The sequence below is a fragment of the Phasianus colchicus genome, chromosome 2, assembly GCF_987193195.1.
Source record: "Phasianus colchicus chromosome 2, bPhaCol1.hap1.1, whole genome shotgun sequence".
NCBI classification, from domain to species: domain Eukaryota; kingdom Metazoa; phylum Chordata; class Aves; order Galliformes; family Phasianidae; genus Phasianus; species Phasianus colchicus.
The window spans coordinates 2,890,609-2,915,634 of NC_143437.1; the positions used below are offsets into that span (position 1 = coordinate 2,890,609).

Genomic DNA, 25,026 nt, shown 5'->3' on the forward strand with positions numbered 1-25,026 from the left:
GGGGCGGGAAGGGGGCGGAGTGGCGGGAAGGGGGCGGGATGGCGGGCTGGGGGCGGGCGCGCTGAGGGCTGCCGGGAGCTGGAGTTTGTGAGGGAGCGCGCCCGGTTCTATCTTGTGTCTTTTGGAGCAGATGGGAAGGCGCGGTGTGTAAATGTGTAACTGAAACACCCATCATTTCCAGATAGGTAGAAATGAGGTGATTGCCTCTGCTTCTGAAAGTTGAGGTAGTTTGATGTTTTGAGGGTTAAAATGGGTCTGGAGGACGTTTTCTAGTTGTATTTCGCCACATACTGCTGAAGACAGGCTGAAGTGGTGGGCAGGGAGGAACTGATGAGGTTTAACAAGAGCAAAAGTGGAGTCTTACACCTGGAGAGGAATAACCACATGTATCAGTACGGGTCGGGGGATGACCTGATGGAGAGGAGCTCTGTGAGGAAGGACCTGCGGGTCCCAGTGGCCAGCAGGTTGTCCATAAGCCAGCAGTGTGCCCTGGTGGCCAGGAGGGCTAATGGAATCCTATAAAAAGCTCTGGACAGCAGGTTGAGGGAGCTGACCTGCCCTGGTGAGGCCACATTTACAAAAAAAAGCTCTGGAATCTGAGTCCACAACTCTGTTCCTGTCAGAGCAAGTGCGTGGATTTTTCTTTGGCTGTTTCCTCAGAATGAAAGCTAAAACTGAAAACACAGTATTAAAGACTCAAATTGTAAGGGAGAGACCCTTTGAAACTTTGGCACCCAAGAGAAAATATTACACGCTGTTAAGCCCATCCCAGGGAAATCCAGTTTTCTGGTAGCGTGAGCCATTCTTCTGTGTTCAATATGTATATTTTAAATAATAATAACAACAGTGATAATCACAAGTCTTACTATTAAAGACTGAGGCAAAGAAGGCATTAAGTACCTCAGCTTTATCCTGATCCTTGGTCACCAGGCTGCCCTTGGCGTCTAACAACAAGGATAAACTGAAGGAACTGGGGCTGTTTAGTCTGGAGAAAAGGAGGCTGAGGGGAGACCTTATTGCTCTCTTCCAATACCTGAAAGGTGCTTACAGCGACAGCAGGGTTGGTCTCTTCTCACTGGTGACAGGGGACAGAATGAGGGGAAATGGCCTCAAGTTGTGCCAGGGGAAGTTTAGGTCAGATATCAGGAAACACTTCTTTACAGAAAGGGTTGTTAAGCACTGGAATAGGTTCCCCAGGGAGGTGGTTGAGTCACCATCCCTGGATGTGTTTAAAAACCATTTGGATGTGGTGTTCAGGAATATGATTTAGCAGAGGGTTGTTGGAGTTAGGGTAGGATGGTTAGGTTGTGGTTGGACTCGATGATCTCGCAGGTCTTTTCCAACCTGTGTTGTAATATCTGTGTCTGTAGGATGCATATCCCTTTGCTGGAAGGTAGAAGAGCGGTGAGCAAGTAGAAATAGGGAGTTTTATACCTGAAGAATAATATATTCAGAAAGTCTTTGCTCTTGTGAAAAGCTGCCAGTGGCCGAGGTAGGGCCTGTGTTACTGTCTTCAGGCAGCTTTTCTGGTTTCTGTCCATAAAAGAGGGAGTGAAAGAAGCCTGTGAGCTGAGAAAAATGCAGCAGTGCTTTCTATTTTGATAGAGGAATTTGAAAAGAGGCTTCAAGATTGGAGAAAAAATATATTAATTTTTTGGGTATATTTGTGACTCCATTTTCAGTCGACATAAATACCACGAATCTGTGAATTTTCAGATGGAATGTAGAGAGTTGCAATCAGATATTCAACTCAAGAATCTGATCGTGTTTCTCTACCAGAGAGAAACACCCCTCACTGCACAATCTGCCTCATCATGTCATCACTTTCTGGCAGTGCAGACATTTGTGAAGAACTGTTTTCAAGAATGAAACACAGGGAGAGTAAAATGTCATCAAAAATCTCTGATGAATGCCTCAGAGCTCACTGAGAATTGTAGCCACAGCCACCAAACCAGCCCAGTGCATTAGTGTCACAAAAACACGGTCACATATCCTACTGGTGTTATGTATGTTTTTGTTGCTCTTTTTTAATATTTTAAATATTTTTTTCTAAAAACAAGTTTTGTGATTTATGTACGCTTACTGTATTATGTTTTTCTACAAGGGCTGCTTCAAAAGTCACCACAAAATGAAGATCATCTTGATCATGCGTGGCTAACGGTGATGTCTGTGCCAAGGTGAATGGAGTTCAATCCATTTGGTGGCCAGTGACCTCTGGCACTCCCCAGGGCTCAGTACTGGGGACAGCTTTCTTTAACAGTGAATGACTGAGTGCACCCTCAAGAAGTTTGCAGAAACCTGGAAAGCTCTGAAGAGTGGTATGGATAGGCTACATCAGTGGGCTGAGATCAACCACAATAATGAGATTAAATTTCACCTACCTGAATATTTTGAAACGTAAAAAGAATGTTGTCATGGTGTTAGCAGCTCACAAGATCAGAGTTAATATAATAAATGCAATAAATGCTGGGATGTGGCCACAGACAATAAATCAATTATTTATTTACCTTCTGAATGTCTCCCTTGGCCCTTCAAAACTGAAGGTTTGATGAAGCTGAGGGTTTTTCAAAAGCATCCAGATACCTGAAGAAAATTGGACACTCCTGGGCTTTGCATTTAATGCAGATGTTTATGTACAGATCTTATCTCTAATATAATCCCTTGTTATTAAAAATCAGAATTAGTTTGTCAACTCACCTGCATGATGAAAGCTGATGGCAGCTTACTGCAGCACTGAGTGCACATGGGATCTCTCTCTTTGAATGCACACACAGGAGCTAAAAAACACACAGATACATTCAATATGCAAATATTCATACATTTGCTGTGAATTCCAAGAATTGCTATACATATTAACATCTAATACTGTGCATGCACAGGGTTCTTGCAAGGGGTGGTCATTGGGTTCTACTGGAGATGCTATCCAGCCAAAAGGTCATGAACTAAATAGGTCAGAACCCTTATTTGGTCACAAATTATTTACAGAAATTGGCTGCTAATTATAATGTTGTGGTGCCTATAGTACCAACCCAAGCAGGGCACAGTGTACATCTCCACAGCTTGTGGAACGCTGAGACTCTGCTTTTAGGCTCCAGATGTCCTGCTTATCACAGAACAACAACCTTCCTCAGATAGAATGTCGGCTTGCTGAAGATTCTGAATTAATTGCTGGGCATCAAAGCTCTCAAGAATTTCCAGTGTAAGAGCTTGATAATTGGATCCATTCTTAATAGATTTTGGTCAGTGTCAAGCAAGCCACTTTAGTGCTTAGGGATTTGGGATGTAGTGAACAAGAATTGTTTGTTGGGTTCAGAAGTTTACATTTAAAATTGCAAACTGAATATAAGAAAGCTGTAAGGCACTTTCTTCGTGCTTTCTTCTCTGTTAAGGACACACTCTAAAAGACAGAAAGGGAGACAGCTAACACAGCTGTGCTTTTCTTACTGTTGGAGTGGTGTTAAGAGGTAGGTTGGGGAAAATAATGGAACATAAACTGTTATGTGCAGCTTTTTTTTATTATTTAAAAATGTTAGGCTGATGAAATTATCACTAGCTGTTAGACCTCCTGATGTTCTTGACAAGAACTTTTAAATCACTCTGGGGCTAAAAGTCTGCAGGAGCATAAATTCCTGTTCTACCCTCTCTGTTTAGTGGAGGTCAGGTATGATCTTAATGTTTAGTGTAAAGCTGTTCCTAAAGCAGTGCTTGAAACTGTTCTCTTTCTGCTGATTGCGTGTAAGAGAGAAGAGCAAAAATCCGTCTGTTAGTTTCACACAATGTTCAGTGTTATTGGTGGTGTCAGAGACTGAAGCAGCTGAATATGTGGTCCTTCATGTGGAAAGGAGCCGTAGAAAGGCATGGCTGCACTTCACAAGATCAACGCTTTTTTTTACGTGCACGTTTTATTGGCTTCCATTCAAGTTTCAAGGCAATCGCTGGTAATTGTGAAAAGCTAAGATTTGGGATCTGAATTTAAGAACTTCAAAAACTAAGTAGTCTTTGCAAAAGATGTTATATCCCAGAGGCACTAATTAGGCATTCACAATCTCATTTCCTGTATTTTTATTTGAAAAAATAAATTGTTTGGCTTCCAGACTCACCCATATCCTTCTGAGTTTTACCAGTATCTATCCATGGTTAAATGCTGTAATGAATCCCGTGCCTTCAGTTCTGAGCAACCTTAATTCCAAGTGATTAACATGGCATCTGACATGACTTAACCTCAGAGAAGATTCAGTAAGAATTGTGTCAGAGGCTTTTGGTGGGTATCAGCAAAATAAAGCTAAGGCTTAGGTAGTCTTAAATAGTAAAGTTACTTCTCTGAGTGTTCAACCAATGACTTCAGCTGTCTTAAAGGAAGAAATCTATCTTGGTTGAAGTATTTTGACACTCACAGACACAAGTACTGCAGCTGGACACCTTCCAAAAGTGTGTTTTGTCTGAAAAGCAATCACATCTTGTAGAACACTGGGTTACTCAGCAAAGCTATGTGCTTCTACTGCTCTGAGAATAACACGGAGTACATCATCCATCTGATTTACTTCCCCACTCATCTTTTCTTCAAACTAAATCCTTTAAAACAGAGCACAAATAAAAATACATTAATAGATGTCCTTTTTTTTGATTTTAAATCCACTGTTAAATTCAATCTGAGCATAGATCAAATGGGTGTCATCAACAGCAACTGCTGAAAAATGCTTTTTGTTTTGTTGCTGTCAACCTTTCTTGCAGCATTGCAGGTTGGTTTAAGACTCCCTTCTCTTTTGCTGTAGTTAAAATCTGTACAGACACAAGTTTTGCACACCTTACAGTGGGTTGAAACAATGTAATTCCTGAAAGGTGAGTTTCTTTCACTTTATTGTTGATGCCAGATCCACAATTTAGAACACAGCTACACTAAAAACATATTTAAACTGTAAGCCCTATGTCTGCACTGTATCTCTGTTATTTAATTCATGGAGATAGGATAAAATGATATTTAAATTTCTAGAACTGTGTCTGTCTCCACTTTTTGGTTTGGAGAAATCATGAAGTTTTCAGAGAGATGTTTTCCTAATCCAGATTAGATCGGTTTGAAATAGTGAAAATCCCACTAGAACAGCCTGGGATTAAATTATCTATTGTAGTTGTACCTCTGGTGAAAACTGTCTGAGAAGAGCAACAGCATTCATTGAATCACAGAACCATGGAATCACCAAGGCTGGAACAGACCTCCAACATTATCTCATCCAGCCATCCACCTACCACCAGTATTTCCCCACTAAACCAAACACTAGCCCAAATTTTAGTTTTAAATTCAGATTCTAAACCATCTCGTGTCAGGATCTAAATACCACTTCTTGGTTCCAGTTCTAGCCTGTATGTAACCTACTAATGCAAAACTCCCCAAACTTCCCAACCTCCTCTATTGGCATGCTAAAATTGGTATTGTTCTTGAAGCAGTAAGACAGGCCGTGCCTTATGGATACCCTGAGAATCATAAAATATCATCTTTATGATTAATTTAATACCATTCTTAATTTTAATGAATAATTGAATATCACGTTCCAGGCGGCGGTTGTTCCTCCCAATGGCTCTGGATTGGAGTTGCAGTAACGCAGAGCAGCCAGCAGGTGGCGCTCTCAGCACAGTCAAGCGAGGAATCCTCCCAGCTCCGAGTATGAATTGAGGCAAACACCGGGCGTGCAGAAACAGCGCTGAGAATTCTTTTACCATCAAGTATCGATCGCTGGTCCATTTTAGTGCACGTATATGAGAATGTCTACTGTCAGCATTTTGCTTACCTGGAAATGTATTCTCAGTATGGGAGGAAATTGCCCTATGACGCTCAGGAATGGTATATGGTAATGGCACACATTTCTCCATTGCATTCCCAGCTTCTGTATGTTATGTCTGTGCTTTAGTACAGTGCTGGAGGGAGGTACTGCTCAGGGTTTAGCATTGGCTTGAGTAAGGAAAACTGGTGCAAGTGCCTCGTTATTCTGAAGGTTCTGAGTAATAGGGCATTGTGCAGTATAAGCACGCCCTAATGCTTTGGTCTCTGTGTTGTTTTTTAATGGTAGGTCAGAAGGGTCATTGTTGCTACAGTCATAGTACAAATGAGGTTATCATGATCTTCTAACAAATTCTTTTAACATATGAAGCTATACTTTGGCTACGTGCATCCAACTGCTCCTTGCATTCCTGTGGGAACTGAGTGATTTGAGGACCATATTGCACAGTAAGAGCCAGTCCTGGAAGTCTTAGCCTGGACTGACTGCCAACAGATTCACTGGGTGCCTGTTGGCAGAGCCTGCTTCTAGTATAAACAGGAAGAATACTGAATGTCATCTACTGCTGCCACTGTGCTATGTGTTCCCAAATAACGGATGTCTCCATAATTAAGCTAGATTTAACTACTGCTGGGTTTTTCCTTTATTTGATGTTTTAGCTGTTTTTAAAAGTTGCTGGGCATTAGGTGTTCTGTGGATGCATCTGCAGAGTTCGGATTCACGGGAGAATTTCCTTTAAAAGAAAAGTCTTAAAAGACTACAGAGTCTGTAAGTGTGGATGAGAAACAGCAGGGTATCCAATTCCCATTTTCAGCATATAGAATAATATTTCCTATAAATACAAACCTTCCTATAAATACAAACCTTTAGTTAGATATCTAAACACATCATTCCTGGTTTAAATTAGCATTAAGCTTTTATTAGTAATGCATGCCCCTTAGTAGTGTGTTTCCAAATCCTTGTGACCTATTACTGCTCTGAAGAGCTTGTAATTTAGGAAAGTTTCATTAGAGATATGCTGTTTGTAATGAACCTTAGAACTTTTTCTGTCTTTGATAGATTTGAACCCTAATGCTAACCCTAGCTGGCTGGTACTGCAGTGCTGTAGGAAAAACATCAGCTCTGTGTCCCCAGGAAGCAGGGCCTTGCCAGGATGCCTTTGCAGTCATATCAACTGACCATATCTTTTCCAAGGTAGGATTTCATTTAATTTAAGCTAATATTGTACATTCTGTAGCTCACCTGCTGTGCTGTGAATGGATTTCAATTGATGTTGAATGCCAAAAGGCATTTAATAAAATTCTGTTTGAAGGCAAGGGGGAAGTAGGAGGTGATAGTGATAAAACAAAGTGAGGAATAAAGTGTTTGAAAACACTGATTATGGTCACTGTTCTGTGAACACAGTCAAGAATAAATGACTTACATGATGCATAACCTAGGTAACATTGCAGCAGGTTTTTGACTAACACTCAAGTTCCATTTCCCTGAATTACTGTCAGTGAATTGCTAATTAAGAAGGTAGATTTTCCCTTTACTGCTTTTTGCTGTCCGTGCCATTGAAATCAATGTAATCCCAACAGTTAAGAATGTATATACTGACATAAATGCTCCAAGAGCAGCCCGGTGAAAAGGTGGCTTCTGTGGTCTTCCTGAACACAAATGTCCAGATTAGAGCCCTGAGCATGCACTAATGACTGCAAGAAGTACTGCAGTCTGCAGATGCAGAGTAACGTACTGTGGGACCACGTGTTTTTATGAGACACACAGGATGCACAAAATGCTTGTTTTCTAGATCCAGGTTATTTCTATGACAGAACCAAAGCATCTGTTCCTGACACCAGGTGTTTTTCTTAGCTCAGCTTAATACCTCCACACACTTCTACACATTCTGATTGTGAGGTTATCAGAAGAGGTGCAGAGGTGATTTCTAGCAAGGATATATGACCCAATAGCAGGCCTGAGGTATGTGCTCCTTTAGTAGCCCTATTCACTTGCTGCTTTGTATTAAGCATTCTCTGGAAGTTTTAGAAATGATACTACATAAGAAAAACAATCCAAGCATGAAGTTAAATATATACAGTAGAGCAAATGAAACTCTTACTGTGGAGAACTGTACTGGCGTTGCATTGTATGCCTTGTTTTTCTTCTGAGAAACTTTTTCTGTCTTGTAGTCCACTGCTCAGTTGCTGATCATATCTTTGGATTTAAAGTGATTGAGATCTGTGTGTTTTATTCAGCAAAATTCTCAGTTACTTCATGCTGGGGGGAAAAAAACACTGCTTCTGATGATTGCCAAGCTCTGACAAACTGACTTGATCACATCCCCAGTGGGTTGGTGTGCTGCATTTTCCTCCTCCAAATGCAAACCTCACATGGGTCAGCCATAGATATATATACCAGTTTAATGAAGAAATTAGGCTCTTACAGGAGAGGTGCCACATTTGTGGGTTTTTTTTTGTTTGTTTGTTTGGTTGGTTGGTTAGTTGGTTTTGGCCCCTTGTGTAAAAGAGGATTTCAAATTACAGATGTGAGAATAAGAGGAAATGCTATGAGTTCAGTTACATAGCCTAGCACCCAGGATACTTACTGGAAGGAGGAAATGATAAGCCATACTTTCTGCCTTATTGAATTCTTCTCTCTTGCAAAAACTTCATTGGAAAAATACAAAGCTCTTCCAAGATCCACTTCCCAGGCGAGTGCCCTTACTGCAAATAAATTGGTTTTGCTCCAAACTCCATTAAGAAATGTCATGAGGGCTTAATAATACAATTTCTATTGCATTCTTGTCTTTGTGAAATGGTCTTTTCTATATCTGTCTAGCAAGTTTTATGGAGAAAAGGAGATGGCTAAAAATGAAGATAAGTTTTTTTGTGTGCTTTTCTTCTTGCTTTCTTGTATCCCCTCAGCCCCATTGTCCTCATACCTCAAATGATAGAACAGTAGGGAACAATCCTACCCTGGCAGAAGATGAATGATATTAGCATGGTGACTTAATACAGTGAATAAGGTCTATTTCCATCCTGCTGCAGTCCCATTGGAACCTATGAGTCACACTAAGAATGCTTGGCCTTATGTCTCCTCCTTCACTAAATTTTATGACTGTGAGTCTCCCTTCTGTGTTTCAGAGCTGTACAAGCAGTTTCCTGATTTGCACCATGACTGAAACCTTTAGTAAGAAAAAGCCATTGGAATTGCAGCTGTGGACTTACCTAGCCATATATCATCATATCATAGCCATGATATCATTATATCATACAGCTGCCAAAGGTAGGTCTGATAACCTGGAATAAATAGATTTTGAAAGAAGATCATAATGAAAGTGACATCAAATTTAAAAGGTCACATCATTTTTCAGTAATTCACCATTAACCCCTGTTCTAAGTGGAACTTCTAACCGTGTTTATACTGCAGTTTCTTTTATTACTGTTACTTCTGGAGTGCCACAGTAGCTGTAGTCATTTAGGCCTGATGATTTTTGTTCACTAAGTGTGGTTCTAATGATTGTTAAGAAGCATCAGTGCAGACCGTGCAGTGCTCTATGCTCAAGGTGATACTTAGCACAAGTGCAGGAAATGCTGCACAGCTTTCCTTCCTGCAATCAGTGGAGCTGCAAGCAGTTGCTAAGTGTTGATTGGATCATAAACCATCTTGGGAGCAGGGAGGCAACTCCTGGTGTTTCACATACTGTAGGAACACAAGGCCTTATCAAAGTAAAGGCCTTTTTTAAAAGGCTACTTTTAAAAAAGTAAAAGAAACTTTTTCAATAAGACAGTACTAGAAAAGAAATCTCTGCTGGGTATCTTGCAAAGATTATTTCTTGTATTTGTGGTAGTGCTGTGACCACATTCTCATTTTACCAGATATTGCTCAAATACCAGGAGACAGGCAGCAGAGATGAAAAGAAAACAAAGTATGTGTATTCAAGGGATGTAGAAAGGTCATTGATAGATGTTTTTGATCTGGTTACTCTTCTGAATTTTAAAATAAACAAAGAAAAAAGCAAAGGGAGAGTGATGTGTTCATATCAGTTGAAACATTTAGAAGAGAGTATTCTGATTCAAGTGATTAATTACCAGTTCATAGAAACACAGTTCATAGAAGGGATCTTAAAACCCCCCCATCCCCAACTGCTATGGGCTGGCTGCCCCCCAGCAGCTCAGGCTGCCCAGGGCCCATCCAACCTGCCTTGGGCACCTCCAGGGATGGGGCACCCACAGCTCTCTGGGCAGCACTGCCAGGGCCTCACTGCCCTCTGAGAGAAGAATTCCCCCCTAACATCTAACCTATCTCTCCTTTCTTTTAGTTTAAAGCCATTCTCCCTTGTCCTATAGCTATCAGACTATGTGAAAAGTCCCTCCTCCCCTCTACCCCCCTGAAGCTCCCTTCAGGTACAGGAAGGCCGCAGTGAGCTCTCCCTGGAGCCTTCTCCAGGCAGAACAAGCCCAGCTCTTTCAACCCTTCTTCATAGGAGTGGTCAGTGCTCTAGCTCTCTGAGCAACTTCGTGGCCCTCCTCTGGATGTAGGGTGGTTGACCGCAACCCTCTGGCTGTGACAATCCAATCAATTGTTTATCCACCAAACAGAGGGTATTCAAATCCATATCTTTCCAATTTAGAGATAAGGATGTGGTGTTTGTCCATATCAAAAGCCTTGCAGAAGTCCCAGTAGACCACCTCAGTTCTTCTTTGAGTTCATATGGTCTGTTAGGACTGGAATTAAAGAGCAAGAAAGATGGCTGTTGGGTGAATATAGTCTAGGTTTGTGAGTAAGCTAAGCAGCTACTTGTTTGGCAGTCTCATGTTTTGGGCTATTTTATTTATGCTTGAACAAAAATGTAAGGTGGCTGCTAGACGCTCAGCACCTTGCAAGGAGCTGGAGGCACCTAACCCAGCTCACCTGTTAATTTCCTGTGCCTGCTGCTGTAGCTATCACCCGGGTTAGAATGCAGTGCTATTGCAGACAGCTCACAACTGGTGAGAGCTCTCTTCTCCTCAGCTGCAGTTGCTCAGGCAACAAGCTCAATTGGGCACAGAAAGAAACTGTGGGAGTGGAAGGAGGAAGGTTTCCCAGGGATGTAGAAAGGGTGGAGGACAGAGGAGGGGGAAGATAGATATTGGAGAAAGTATGTGCCATTATTATTGCATAGACAACGGAGAAAAAGAGGGTATCAGGGGTGCTTCAAAGCACTTCAACTGAGCTTATTTCTACGTCTCCCATTTGGCATATTTTCTTTCTGTCTCCTGGGTTTTGCAAGAGATAAGATGTTAGAATTTTCCCCTGTATTTGTTCTTAACAAGTCATTTAGTTACCTTTACCTGGTAAACTTAGTATGAATCATCTGATGTAGTCAAATGCAAGCTGAGGTTTCTGTTGGGCCAACAGCAAGGCTGTTCAGGCATACCCTTGCATCCTTCAGGGGAACAATAGGACATGGAGGAGCTGCTGTTGGCACCTGGAGCACCTTACAGCTCTTGTTATATGAAGGCTTTTGGGAATTGGCTCGCTAGGCAAGGAAAGGTGATGCCTGTGATCATCCTTTAGGAGCAGAGAAAATAATAACTAAACAGCAGAACTAAAGAACACCCTTTCTATCAGTGTTTCTACAAATGCATTTGCAGTATCAATATCATTATCAAAGCTATTAAATGGGAAGAGTCATTACTTAAATTTATTTAAACTTAACACTAGTGAAGAATAAATATTTCTTACTTTTAAATATTCCTCTTCACCACCATTTTTAATAATTATTTTTATTTCATCACTAACTAAACATGAACACAAGGTAGGCTTCACTACATTCTGTCTTTGCAATTCTGATTTCCAATGAATTGCTGCCAATCTGCCAAGCTGATCACATCTAATAAAGGCTGCAGGCTTATCCACCTGAAGGCTAACTTCATGCATATCTCATTGCTTCTCTGTTAGCTGCTTTGCAAACACACGCACATCACAGAGCTGTACTTTGTCTAACACAGTCCATATGCAAAAGAAGTGTTTTATTTTTTTCAAGTTGCATTGTGGTCTGAGTTCCTTTCGATCCCTAGGTTGCTCTTTTTGTTTTCAATGTATTGTTTGGGTCAACCTTCTTGTTTTCATAGTAGTTTTGATGTGAGAGTGTTATGGGAAGAACAAGAGGTGAGAGCTGGTAAGAGGGAGGCAGTTACTTGAGGTTTTGTGTCTTGTGGTAGAGCATCCAGGGTTTCATATTTGAGAAGAAGCTGCCAGTTCTTACTGCCAGTGAGAGATTACTCCATAAGAATGCAATTTTCACACAGTAGATTACATAAATAGTTGCTTTCGTTTTGTTACCTCTTTTGACAGTGAAAGAATGGGTGGCTTGTGGAAAGGAACAGCAAAGAAGGAGAATATTGCACATGAGGAGAAAAAAACTGACAGAAGGAAAAACTGAAAGAACTTAGGCTTAAATGGCAGCAGGAAAGGAGATATAAGGATGAAGTTTAATAGCATTTTTGAACATGCTTGCAACAGATCAGCAACAAAGGTGAGATACTTAGGAATGATAGAAGATAAATAAATTTAAGGATGCACAGAAAAAAATTGAGCTGGGAAAAATAATAATTAAAATAAAATAGAAATAATTGTTTCTGGATAAGCAGTGGGAAAACAACCACTATATTGAAGGAGTGTCAGAAGACAAACATCTTTATTTTTCAGGTAGAAAAGACTGCCTCCCAGTGGTCCATCAAGTGATGAATGTAATAGCTTTTCTGTGTTTCATTTTGAGTTGCTGTTGGTGCTTTCAAAGAGTGATGCAGCAAATATCTAGAAGAAGGGAGTCCTGGTTGCTGCTGTTGTGGGTTTTTTTAAGTATATTTCCTTTTTCTATGTGTTTTTTAGTAAAATGAGGTATGGATACCCAAAGAGTGAGTGGGACTATTTACACTCATATCTGTACTGAAGTGTCAGGAGAAAAATAAATGACATTGATTGTGTAGAGATATTTCTTAACAGAGTGAATATGGGGAAAGTGTTGTCTGTGGGATATTACATTTTTGTCTTCTGGGATATTTATAACTCAGATGGGCAGAAGACCAGAAAGGTGAGTGGTGATATGCTGAGAGTCTTGGCTGTGTGAGCGTGGGTGATGCAGAACCACAGTGCTGCACCATGCACAGCAGAACCATTGCGTTGCTATGAAAGCACTGCTTTCCCTGCATTTGCAGTAGGCATGTATCTTAAATTAGGCTCAGAAAGAAGTGATGTTGTGTGAATTTGAATCCAAGCAGTTGCATTCCAGGCTGGAATCTGCAGCGCAATCAGGATCTGACAGCTGCTTGTGAAATGTCTGAATAGAGAGGTTACATTCAGAATTATCCTTCAGCACCAAGTATGGGCATAAGTATTCTTGTGCAGAAGGATTTATACATCTCTTATTCGTTGCACATATCTAAATCCTCTTTACCCTGAGATGCATGAAGTGCTGGTTTTAGTTATTCTTGGAGTTGACCCTCTGGTAAAAACATATTTGGGAGAATATAATCCCACAATAGTTGTACACGTGCTGCTGCTACACCCAGCTATTAAAAATACTTCTAATTTCCATTCAGTGAGTATACTTGATTTGTCTTCATAGCTGTGGTTGTGGGAACGTGTTTGTATTTTTCATTAGCTACTGTTTCCAAATGGAGTTTTGTGTCATCGGCAGAGAATTTCAGAGCCAAATTTCTTCCTCATTCCAGGGCCTGCATGTGGCAGAAGCTCTGTTTGAAGAAGGCCAGCTAAGTGGTCTTCCTGTTCAAAAATGGTTCTGGAAATCCCCCTGATTCATCCATTTGTAAATTTAGATTCCGTTTGTCACACATGAATAATGCTTCATTCTCTAGAGCCTAAAGGGATTGTCTGACTCTTAGAAGTATTTATTCCATTGGGTTTTGGCTGACTTGTACAACCACCAGCTTGTTCTTTCTAGAAATGTGCTTCCATTATCAGCACGGGGAGGGTAAGCCTAGCCAGGGGTTGGCATACAGTGAAACCTCACATCCACATTCTGAGTCACAGGGCAGCAGGGACTCATGGCTGGGAGTCCAGATCTTACACGACGTATGCTTTTAGCTCATACTGAGAAGGTGAACAGCAGCGTGGCCAGAACGACTTCAAGCTTAGAGTCATTTTCACCATCAAGAACAAGTCGTTTTGATCTGGGCGTTTAACATCTCTGACGTTATCACAAAATATTACAATAATTAGTAAAGGACCGGCAGATGGCGCCCACGAATGCCGAGAGCAGAGCCAGCAGGGCCCTTTCATTTGCTTTCCTGAACGCGTCTTCCACGCATCTTTGAAGAATCTCTGCACAGCATGTCTTCCTAAATTAATTTGTAGAACAGCAAGAGATGCATCCGATTGATAACACTGATTGCTATGTGTAAGAACTGAAACCGTCTGGAAGTTGGTTGTGGGGAGAAGTGGCTTTGCAGTACTGCAGGATTCCAGAGGGAATGGCCACAACTGGAGGAAAAATCCCTTCCTTGTTCCAGATGAGGCTTCGCTTCAATGCAGTGACTTCTCTGAAACCAATGTGAATAGCAAACGAAGCCCTTATAAAGCTTTGCAGAAGACCAGTTAATTACAAATAATGTCTTGGGTGGGTCTAACTGGAATGGTATGTCAGGAATGAGTTTTCTTGCTTAGTCATGCTTCTCAACATATGTTCAAACATTCTCTTTTACCCTCATAAATATTGGAGAGAATAAAATATCCTGTCTTATCCCTTGCTTCTCTTGCTCTCAGCACTCAGATGAAACATACAGAGAGATTAAAAATGGATTAAATAAGCGCTCCTGAGGGAACAGAGAACTCTGGGAATAGTGCTCTGGCCTACTAATTGTGAAGGATGTGGAAGAAAAACAGCCCAGCCCTTTTTCACTTTTGGATAAGCACAGTATTTGCAATGGCTTTTGCCTGACTTAGAGCTTTCTTTTTGTTCCTTTCCCCCCCTTTTCTTTCCATCTGGTTTGGTTATCTCCCCAGTTCTATACAGACATCCTTCTCTGATGTATCCCAGATGCCTTAAAATGTCAGTAGGACTGGAAAAAAAACCATGACTGATAAAACAATGTTCAAACCCTTGTGTAGTTCCAACCTATCACAATACAACGTTTGAGTTTCAGGCAATTTATTCTCTAGGGCAGCTTTCTCTGACTCCTTGTTTGAGAACATTATTGTTGGATACAATAGGAATGCCATATAGAATGAGTCCTTAGCCTGTATATATCTTTTACACCCATTTTCATTTGTTATTGTGTGTTTCCTGAGAGATGGGGATAGAAGACAGTCAGAGCATGTAATTCATGCAAGTTGCTTAGTGTCTTTATAACAGCAATATATTAAAAATATTCCTGGGAACTCAATTTCTCTTTGTAAAGTGAAGCTGTTGTAACACAGCCAGACTAGAAAGTGACAGTGACAATGTACACTGTCCTACACTTGGTTTCTATGGAGAAAGATAACACTGGTGACTAAGGGCAAAATGTCAGCGTCTCGATTTTTAGCAGCTGAATCTATTCTGTCTGTCTCCTGCCAAAGAGCCTATTAAACCTTTTAGCATTATGCTGTCTGTGACACGAGGAGTTGGTCCCATTTATACTAATAGCTTTACTGTGACAGAGTAGCTTGAATACCCTTCATTAGTCCTACAGACAAATTCCTGTGTAGTATATGGAACATAAATTGCTTAAAATATGTCCTCAGTGTATTATAATATGTAATGTGTTAACTATTTATGTGCATTTAATATATAGCAGAAATCCAGCATTACCATTCTGTCCACAATTATTATATAAAATGCTATGCTGCTGATTCAAAAAAAAAAAACCTACCAAGCAAAAGAAGTCAGAGGTAGATGTGTAATCTGTGAACATTTACCAGGAATTAAAGCAAAACTTCAGCAGTAAAACATTTCAGATGCTATGCAAAGTGTTGCAGCTCGCTGTGCACACCTTACAGAAACATTTGCAGGACAGTTTTGTTGAGCAGCAGATGCTTTCAGAGTTTCCAGAAGAGGCATTGTGGTGCATGGTATTATGTAATAAAATAGAAAAAAAGGAAAAATTGATTCCCTGAAAGAGTAGTGAGTGCTGAAGTGGGCTGCCCAGGGAGGTGGTGGTGTCACTGTGCCTGGAGGTACTAAAGAAATGCTTTGGTGTTGTACTGAGGGACATGGTTTAGTAGGGAAACATTGGTAGTGGGTGGACAGTTGGACTGGATGATCTTGGAGGTCTTTTCTCAACCGTGGTTACTTCAATGGTATTATTCCATACCCAGTGACAACCCTGACCTTTGGTAAAACAGACCTATGTTCTAGATTACCCAAATGACAAAATAAACAAAATAAACTCAAAAACAAGGTGTGCGTGAGTGAGCAGAGAGGGAAATTTGCCCCAATTTGCCTACATAATTTCAGTTTACCTTCCCTTGTAGATGGTTATTACATAGATTGTAATCATGTAATCACATACTGTGGGAAACAGCTCAGCACAACTGTGTCGTGATTTCTGCAGTGCCTTGTCCATGCTTGTAGTTCCATGCTGTGCAAGCCTTTACAATCCCACACATTTATTTTGTGCATTTCAGGTCTCTTAAACTTCCTCTGAAAGTAATTGCATAATTTAACAGCTTATTTCCTGCAAACATCCATTGGCCACTGTGTTTACTTTCTACTTTGCTATTGGTTGGGGCAGTAATTGCTGCATATCTGAAGTATTATGAAAGAATTGAAGCTACGTTTCTTTTTCTAGTCTAGTTTTTCATACATAATAATTGGTAATTTTGTGTATTATTTGCAGAGAATCACAGAATGGGTTGGAAGGGACCTCAAGGATCATGAATCTCCAACCCCCCTGCCACATGCAGGGCAACCAACCTCCACATTTAATACCAGCCCAGGCTGCCCAGGGCCCCATCCAACCTGGCTTTGAACACCTCCAGGGATGGACGGGGCATCCACAGCCTCTCTGGGCAGCTGTTCCAGCACCTCACCACTCTCTCCCCCTTACATCCAATCTAAATCTCCTCTCCCTCAACTTAAAACCATTTCCCCTCATCCTGCAGTTATCTACCCTTTCAAAGAGTTGATTCCTCTCCTGTTTGTAGGCTCCCTTTAGGTACTGAAATCCTGCAATGAGGTCACCCTGCAGCCTTCTCTTCTTCAGGCTGAACAAGCCCAGATCCCTCAGCCTGTCTTCACAGGGGAGGTGCTGCAGCCCCCTGATCATCTTTGTGGCCCTCCTCTGGACCTCTTGTGGCTTTCTTCTCAGAGACACCACTGTGCTTTATTTGCCCACGTGTCTTTAATATCATTGCTTAAATGAAGTTTTCCTGTCAGCATTTCAAGTCCCCATGGGCAGGCTGAGAAGTCTGGGCTGATAGATTTTGCTCCCACAGCTGCAGTCTGGGGATGCATACCATCAATTTCTGGTCCCCGTGTGCTATTATACAGAGCAACATGTGGTGTCTTCCCATTCTCACAGGGAAGCAGTTTGTGTGTGTGAGCCCTTTCTGTCACCAAGATGGATGGATGCCTTTTTGCACAGCTTTTGTACCCAGCTAGTTAGCTCGCTGTTACTTCCAGGCTTTGATTTGGTGTCAGATGAACTTATCTTCAGACCTCTAGGAAAAACAATACGTCAGAAGAGAGAGACTCAGTGTTACTTAAACTAGCATGCTTTTCAGGAAAACGAGATACGCAAGTTCCTTTGGATTTCTTCCTGTCAGCCTGCAGTTACAGCATGTGATTGCTGGCTTGTTCTTCACTCAGCCTTTTGCTTCCTGATGGGCACTGCAATGTAACCTTAAAATATGTGTGTTATTGTCATACCATCTGTGTATCACACATGCATTGGTTTTGGTTTTCATTTTCATGAGAGTTTATTGTGAATTTTCTTCTCACAGAACGCTTCTCCATTCAACTTTCCTTGGAAGAAGTTTCCCAGCTACTCCAAGTGCTTACAGGACTGCAAAAAGCATTCTTGCTGCAGCTCTCCCCTCTCCTGTTAGGTGGCTGAGGTTACCCTAACACATCATTTGAGGGGCACACGAGAGAGCAGCCTTCATCTGATAGTCCAAAATAAACGCTGACACAGTTTTCCAGTTTCAAAAAAAAAAAAAAAAAATTGCCAGAATATTTTAGAAACTAACAATTACATGCTGGTATTTCTAGACTAACAGGAATAGAAATTAGAATTAATGAGTTCTCTGCAGGTACATCTGTCACATATTTAACAGCAGTAGGCACATCTAATGCTCACAGCACTGTGCTAGCATGATGCAACCTTTGCAATAGCTGCCTGCACTACAGACTGGTCTTGCTTTGCAGCTAGAGAAAATGAAACCTACTTTACAGGCCTGACACCCTGAGGAGCTAAGTGTGTTTCCCTTCTGAAATCTGTGGGTATAAACATTACTTGGGCTAGCTGTAAAAAGGTGTACCCTGGAGGAGCTGGCAATATTGCTTTTGACTGAAAACATCCTTTTTTAATATCTGTTTACTGCCACAGCTTTGTGTTGCTCGGGTGGGTGCATCAGTTTGCAATTGCTGAAGCCCTGAGTTCAGAGCAGTGGCAATTTCTGACATACCTCTCGAGCTGCTCGTGTCTCCTGGCATAAACACAGAGATAAACGATGAGTAAATATATTTGCTTAGAGAATTAAGTTTTAACCTGGGACTATGATGTCAAATTTTCAAAGGATGCTAATTAAGTGACCTGATTTGTCTGTGTCACCATTCTCCCCTGTGTAAAATTAGAATAATAATTGCACTTCTCCTAGAAGAAACTGGAAGAATAAATCCTACCCTAGCTCTGAGACAGTGCTGTAACACAAGTATCTCCTAATCCTTCTTATGGTAGAATAAGAGCACCAGGCTGTGCTTGACATTGTATATATGCTGACAAAGGCATTGTCTGTGTTTGGCATTCAAAATAAACAGTTCGATACTGGGCTCTTCCCTTCCAGTCTTTCTGTGTTGCCACAAGCTAATTGCATCTGTGATTCACTTAACCTGAACTTCTAAAAGAGCTTACCTGTAAACAGAAAATTATTTGATTTTTTGCTGCTTTTTACTCATTTGTCTTGCTTTCATTTCCAGCCATAAATAATGTAAGAGCTGGGTATGAGGAGAAGAGTTCTGACAGTTTTGATAATTGCTGCTGCAGCTCTACCTGCGTGTGAGGTTGGTGCAGACAGGTGTGGAATTTACCCATGAGAACAGGAGACCCACTCAGTTGGTTTGAGCATGGTCATTGCTCACACTTGTTGAAGTACCCCATTACGGGGTGGTGTGGCTGTAGACAAGGGCACAGCAGATACCTTCAGGCAGACAGGAGGGCCTAAAAGGGAAGTTCTGACCTGAACCCTAACTTTTTTCATCTTGGGGCTCTTTTGAATTGGACAGTCTGTGTGAATCCCATTGTAAGCTTAATTTGTGAAGTTCAGTTCTAGTTCTGAATTTTTTATCGACTAGAAATAAGGAGGATTTTCATCCAGTTTTAACGTCCAGTGAATATTCTGGATACCTATCTCTGTATATTTGTGTATAGAATAGAAAACCTTTCATTTTTGCTTATTGATAACATTTCTGTTTAAGCCAATGTGATAAAATTTTATATATATACATATATATATATAAATACATACATATACTCTTATAGAAAGACTGACTCATGTTCTTGTTCCTAAATATTAAATAAATTATTCCTCATTCAGGGAAAGAGGGGACTGGAATGCATGGAAATATTTTGGTTTCCAGAAATATCTCATGCTGCATTGAGTTACTGGGTTTTCCTGTTACAGTAACTAGCACAGATAGTAAGCTCCTAGCATCTGAGATGGTATTCTCTCTTCCCCTTCCTTTTCAATGCATCAGTATGACTGTCATGTTGTATCTTTGCTTTAAGGCTTCTTCTAGCAGACTAACATCCAGCCAAAGGAGCATCTTGTTTGTGGGTAGCTCATCTAGGCCACTGTTTAGGAGTATCTCTAGTGTGTATCTCAAGTATGTATTAGTGATTATCAATCAGAACTTGTTATTGGCTCCTTAAAAAGAGCTTTTAACAAATAATTAAGTTTCTTTTTAAGGATGAGCTGTTGATTGTAGAATCATAGAAGAAAGGCTTAGGTTGGAAGGGACCTCAGAGACCCCCTGCCATGGGCTGGCTGCCCCTCACCAGCTCAGGCTGCCCAGGGCCCATCCATCTTCTGCTGCTGTTCTTTTGCTTAATTTTTGAGCCATGGCATCTGAAAAAAACTGTTTAAAAGCAAAAGTAAATCAAGGTAACCTATACAGTATGGTCCTGATGCATGTAAGCTTATCATAGGGCTTTGGCAAGCCACTGTTTCCCTCAGGACATGTCTGCACTGGAGATTGCTGTGTAGCTTAGAGGCAGCCAACCTGTTCCTAAACTAGACTGTCAAGAAACAGCAAATGAGCCCACAGCAGAGTCTGTACAGAACAGGAGCACTGCTGGGTCTCAGCCATGCAAGCTGGCTCGTTTAAAACTGCTTTTGGTCTCTGTACATTGTATCTTAGGCTTCAGGGAGGATCTGGCTTTCCCCTTTAATCTAGTGAAACGCTTTGTGCAGTAGGAAAAGTGTTATCAGCGAATAACAAACGTGAGGAGGGATCAGTAGTTTTTGTAGAATGTCTTTACATGTCTCAGGGCTGTGCTGTGATCTGCAGCCAGGCACAGAAGCGTGCTGTAGTCAGAGGGTCGTGTCTTGCATCCATTCTCCTTCTGAAAGAGATGCTGAACTTGCACTGCAATAGCAATAACTCTCCTGTGGAGCAAATAAACTACTAACCTAAGCTCTTGGGAATGATGAATGAGGAAAAAAATGGATTTTAATTCTTGATCTGATCTGTTGGGTTTAATTAGGCATCCAGTTTTAAACCGTTTCTGTTTGCGTGTGGCTTTAGCATTTACTCTCAATTCAAAGAGCAAACGTGGCCATGTTCTCCTCTCACACATTTCTCTGTAAATGCTATCTGAGGTTGAAACATCTGTTAGTAAAATTCATTACTTTTCTTTGTGACCTTTTCTATTTTTCTCCCGAGAACATGTTTGTAAATAAACTTCTATAAAACACAAAGTAAATTAATTCCATAACTTCTGAGACTAAGGATATTTGGCATCTAGAAACAAATTCAGAATTATCAAGACATGATTTTGGTGACCTTTGGTTGCTGTGTACCTGCCATACTGTATGGGAACTGCTGAGTCACGGCCTGAACCTCTGATTGATCACCTGAGGCGAGCAATGAGTCAGCCCTGGGAGCACAGGTGAAAGCAATTCACCTGTGCTGCAGGAAGGGGTGGAGCCTGGCTCCACCTCTCCTAGATCCGTTTAAGAGCTGACTACCAGTGGGGAAGGATCTCTTCTCTCTTTGGAAGATCCACTCCACTGGTCTTTCCTGAGTGAGCCCACAACACGGGTGAGCATCCTATTTATTCTCTTTGTCTTGCTGTGCCTAACTCTCTTGCTTATTTCATTACTATAACATCTTAATATTATTAAATTATATAATATTCCTTTATATAATTTTCATTGATTATACACCTGATACACATTGATTATACCCTGCAAGCTGGTGAGCAGATCCTTGACACAACTTGTGCAAAGCCCTATTTCCTCTGCTCAGGGCTCGTGTTTAGAAACATTAAAGCAAACACTCAGGATAAGGACCGTCAATCTCCCTCATTTTTCCCCAAGCCTTCACCTTTTCAGGCCATCTGAAGCCTCATTCCAGCTTGTAAAGTTCCTCAGGAGCAGCTCCTGTGAGGGTGGTCCAGAGCTCTGTGATCTCTCTTATCTCCTCTCTTTACAAAACAGTCATTGCATCTTACATAGAATTTCAATTGGAAAGGGCTCATATTGTAAACTGAACTGAACCATCTCAGCATTCAGAACCCTGCTCCGCTCCTGAACCTTTCAGGCTGTGCATTTTAAGTTGTTCTAAATGGATATTTTCACGTAAAAGTGGGTGTAAAAACAGGGCCTGAAGTAAATCCAGGTTGCCAAATGTTAACCCGAGGTAGAATCGCAACTTACCATTTAAAGCTGCTTCCCCTTTTAGAAGCATCACAAATGGGTTTCTCCAGTTTTCTTTCCTGTTTAATTTGTACCCCCAGCATTTGTTTGAAAGGAATTAATTACTTCCAAAGTGAAAAGATATTTTGAAAGAGCAATTTGTGAATTCTTGATCATCTTTTTGTAGCTGCTCTGGCTTTTGTGTCCGGTGCAGACATCTCAGATGACCTTCAGATGCAATCAAGCTTCCATCCATCTTTTCCATTTGCTGATCCTTAATTCTAGATTCAAAGAGAAATGTAGCATGTCCATGTTGGCAGCTGTCTGTAAGATGCTTAAGTTAATAGTGTATTATATGTTATGACATACTGCTTAAGTTAATAGTATGTTGTTCCATGATCAGTGACAAATATGCAGGAGCTGGACTAGATGACCTTTAAAGGTCCCTTCCAACTCAAATGATTCTATGATTCTGTGTGTTCAAATTCAGCTGTGATTTTTCCTATGAATTCATCTCCTGTTGTAATTCAGTCATTTGTACTGCATATTTTATAATAGGGTAATTATGTTAAAGATCCTTACTGATGGGCACTGCTTTGCTATTTAGACTCAGACCAGAATTAAGCATAAGTCAAATCAAGGACTGGGCTGGCAAGCGTTCAGGTTCAGGCACCACAGTGCTGAAATCTGCATTTATTCTAATCTATTCAGCTACAATTTCTGCATTGCAGCCAGGATCTAAGTTGACCTGAAATCCAAAGAATCATTGACTGCTGGTCTGTTTCCAGAGACTTAATCCCTTTTTATCACAGGTTTCTTTTGTACCTTTTTATACCTTTACAGACTTAATTGATATTTCTGCTGCTGTTCCTGAAGCAGTCCTTCACATCAATCACTTACAGGATGTTGGTATTGTTGCATTTTTTGTTTGGAAGTATTAATTTCACACGATCCTACATCTGCAGAGCTCTTTTCCAGCTGACGTGCTAGCAGACTGTGAATTGCATCAGTGCTGCTCTGGCAGTGCAGGGGCTGTGTCTCAGTGCAATACAAGGCACTCCTCCAACGAGGCTGGGCTGAGCACGCAGCCTCCATGTCACTGCATGTCTCCTCTGCCTGAAATTTGGAAACAAAGCACAGAATTCTTGCTAGAGTCATCATGCCACAGATCAACAGTTTACAATGGGATGTGTTAATAAATGATACCCATGATATGACTGGAAAAAAAAAGGGAAAATCAGCAATGAGCTGTGCTGCCTGAAGCACCCAAAGGTGATCTTTGTAGGTAACCTGGTATTTTGGTAGATGAGCTGTTTGATAGTTAGAACCAGGCGTTTGTTGCTGTGCAGATATCTTGACCCTTTGGTTCATTTCTTTCAGAATGTCTTTCTGTCAATCCTTGTGTCTTACGTGAACCTTCTCCAGGTTGATTAGGAAGAAATTCTTCACTCAGACAGCAGTGAGGCCCTGGCAGTGCTGCCCAGAGAGCTGTGGGTGCCCCATGCCTGGAGGTGCCAAGGCCAGGTTGGATGGGCCCTGGGCAGCCTGAGCTGCTGGGGGTTGGAAGCGGATGGTCCTTTCCAACACAAGCCATTCTATGATTGTGTGCTGAGGAAGAGGTCACTCTGAGGAAGATGGGGGAGCTCCTTCCCTCGGTTTCTGTGTCCAGACTTGTAGTGTCTGGGTTCAGCAATTGCAGATGAGAGGCTTTGTGAGGCCCTGGAGGTCACTTCTGCAAATGGGTGCTGTGATCTCCTGAAAGTGAGTAGCTTCAAATCCTAGAAACTCCAACAAGTGGAACACTGTCTTTCAGGGATAGCAAGGTGCATGCCTTACTGGTCACCTGCTCTTTGGGATTAAAGCAAAACAAACAAAAGCAAAACAAACAAAAACAAACAAACCCAACAAAAAGCTTAAGTTTTTTTAACATAGTCATGACAATGTATTTTACTGTCCACCTGATTTCTTGAAAACAGCTGAATCATTTCTTGCTGAGATGCTTTCCAAATGTTCAGCCACTGGCATGGAAAAATTTGACTGAAAGGTTTATAACCAGCTGAAGTCAAGTTTTTTAATGGGAAGTGACAGGCAGCTGTAGCAATATTGAATTCTGTCAGCCTAGAGTATGATGCACATATATATATATACAGAACCTTAATGTTCAATCATCCAAGTGAACAGAACACAAAAGACTTTTATTCTGTTAAAGGAACACAAAATATTTTTAAACAATGTAGCTCTTTTTCACTAATAGCAATTGTAATTACATATGAGTAAACAAGACTAGTGTACTTGATGTGCATGCTTTATTGGAATCTGAGCTTTCCTGTAAATCTAAGCAAGATAACAGGTCTGGGACTATGCCTGGAGTGTAAGGGTACCTGCTTAGCACCATTGCTGGAAGCATTTATTTTCATAGCAAGCACCTGTTCTGCCATAGGTTGAGATTCAATAAGACACAGTAAAAGTGTCCTTCTTATGGAAGCTGTGTAAGCTGAATGACACAGACACTACCTATGGATTCAGGGCTATCCTACTTGCACTAACAAATGGCCTTAAAACAGTGCACATGGTGCACGTTCACCAATTAGGCCTTCTTTTCAATCCTCTTGGTCTTCAATAAAAAGAAGGGAGGTTTTCTTTCTTTGATGGGGGTGTTGCGAAGAAAAGCTGCTAATGAAGGAATGATGAATGGCCCAATTGTGTTGCTGTTTGTATAGTTTCACCTTCATTTGCATCAGTACCAGGCACAGATCCCAAGACTCATTTTTCACTTTTCAGTGCTCTTCTTCTTTGGACCCTGCCTGTGCTAGAACCAACCAAACAAGCACATTTGTCTTTGCCTCCAGGAATAGGGAACGGAGCATCTCCCTCCTTACACCACTGGGGCCTGCATGTGTTGGAAGGTGTTCCTCTCCCCTGGTCTCCTCTCTTCAGTTGCAGGTTGATTTGGAGATTTGATACCTGCTGGAGGACATTTGAAGTGTACAGGGAACCATCACTACGCTTTGTAAGGAATGCTTAATGTATCATATCCAAGTGTGTATCCACTTCCTGATCCAAGGAATGGATCTCTTATTTTCTACATTTTTCCAGCAGTTTCCAGAGGGTTTGGTACCATAAAAATAACTTCTTCCCCTTCCCCCTAAAAAGGGAGAAAGCACAAAAGTAGAGTGTCAAATTACTTACACAGCAAACCCATAAATGATTC

The 25,026-nt window shown here is 41.2% G+C and overlaps 1 long non-coding RNA gene across 2 annotated transcripts; it reads left to right on the forward strand.

Moving 5' to 3' along the window:
- The first annotated feature begins 50 nt into the window (after positions 1-50).
- On the forward strand, positions 51-15,461 carry LOC116231867 (uncharacterized). 2 transcript variants are annotated; one of them, XR_004167550.2, is made up of 6 exons: positions 51-143; positions 2,105-5,843; positions 6,831-6,965; positions 8,897-9,038; positions 12,093-12,273; positions 12,447-15,461. It is a non-coding gene; the product is annotated as an uncharacterized LOC116231867 (long non-coding RNA). The 2 variants fall into 2 exon arrangements; XR_016463813.1 differs by having other exon boundaries at positions 13,791-15,461.
- Positions 15,462-25,026: the final 9,565 nt, after the last annotated feature.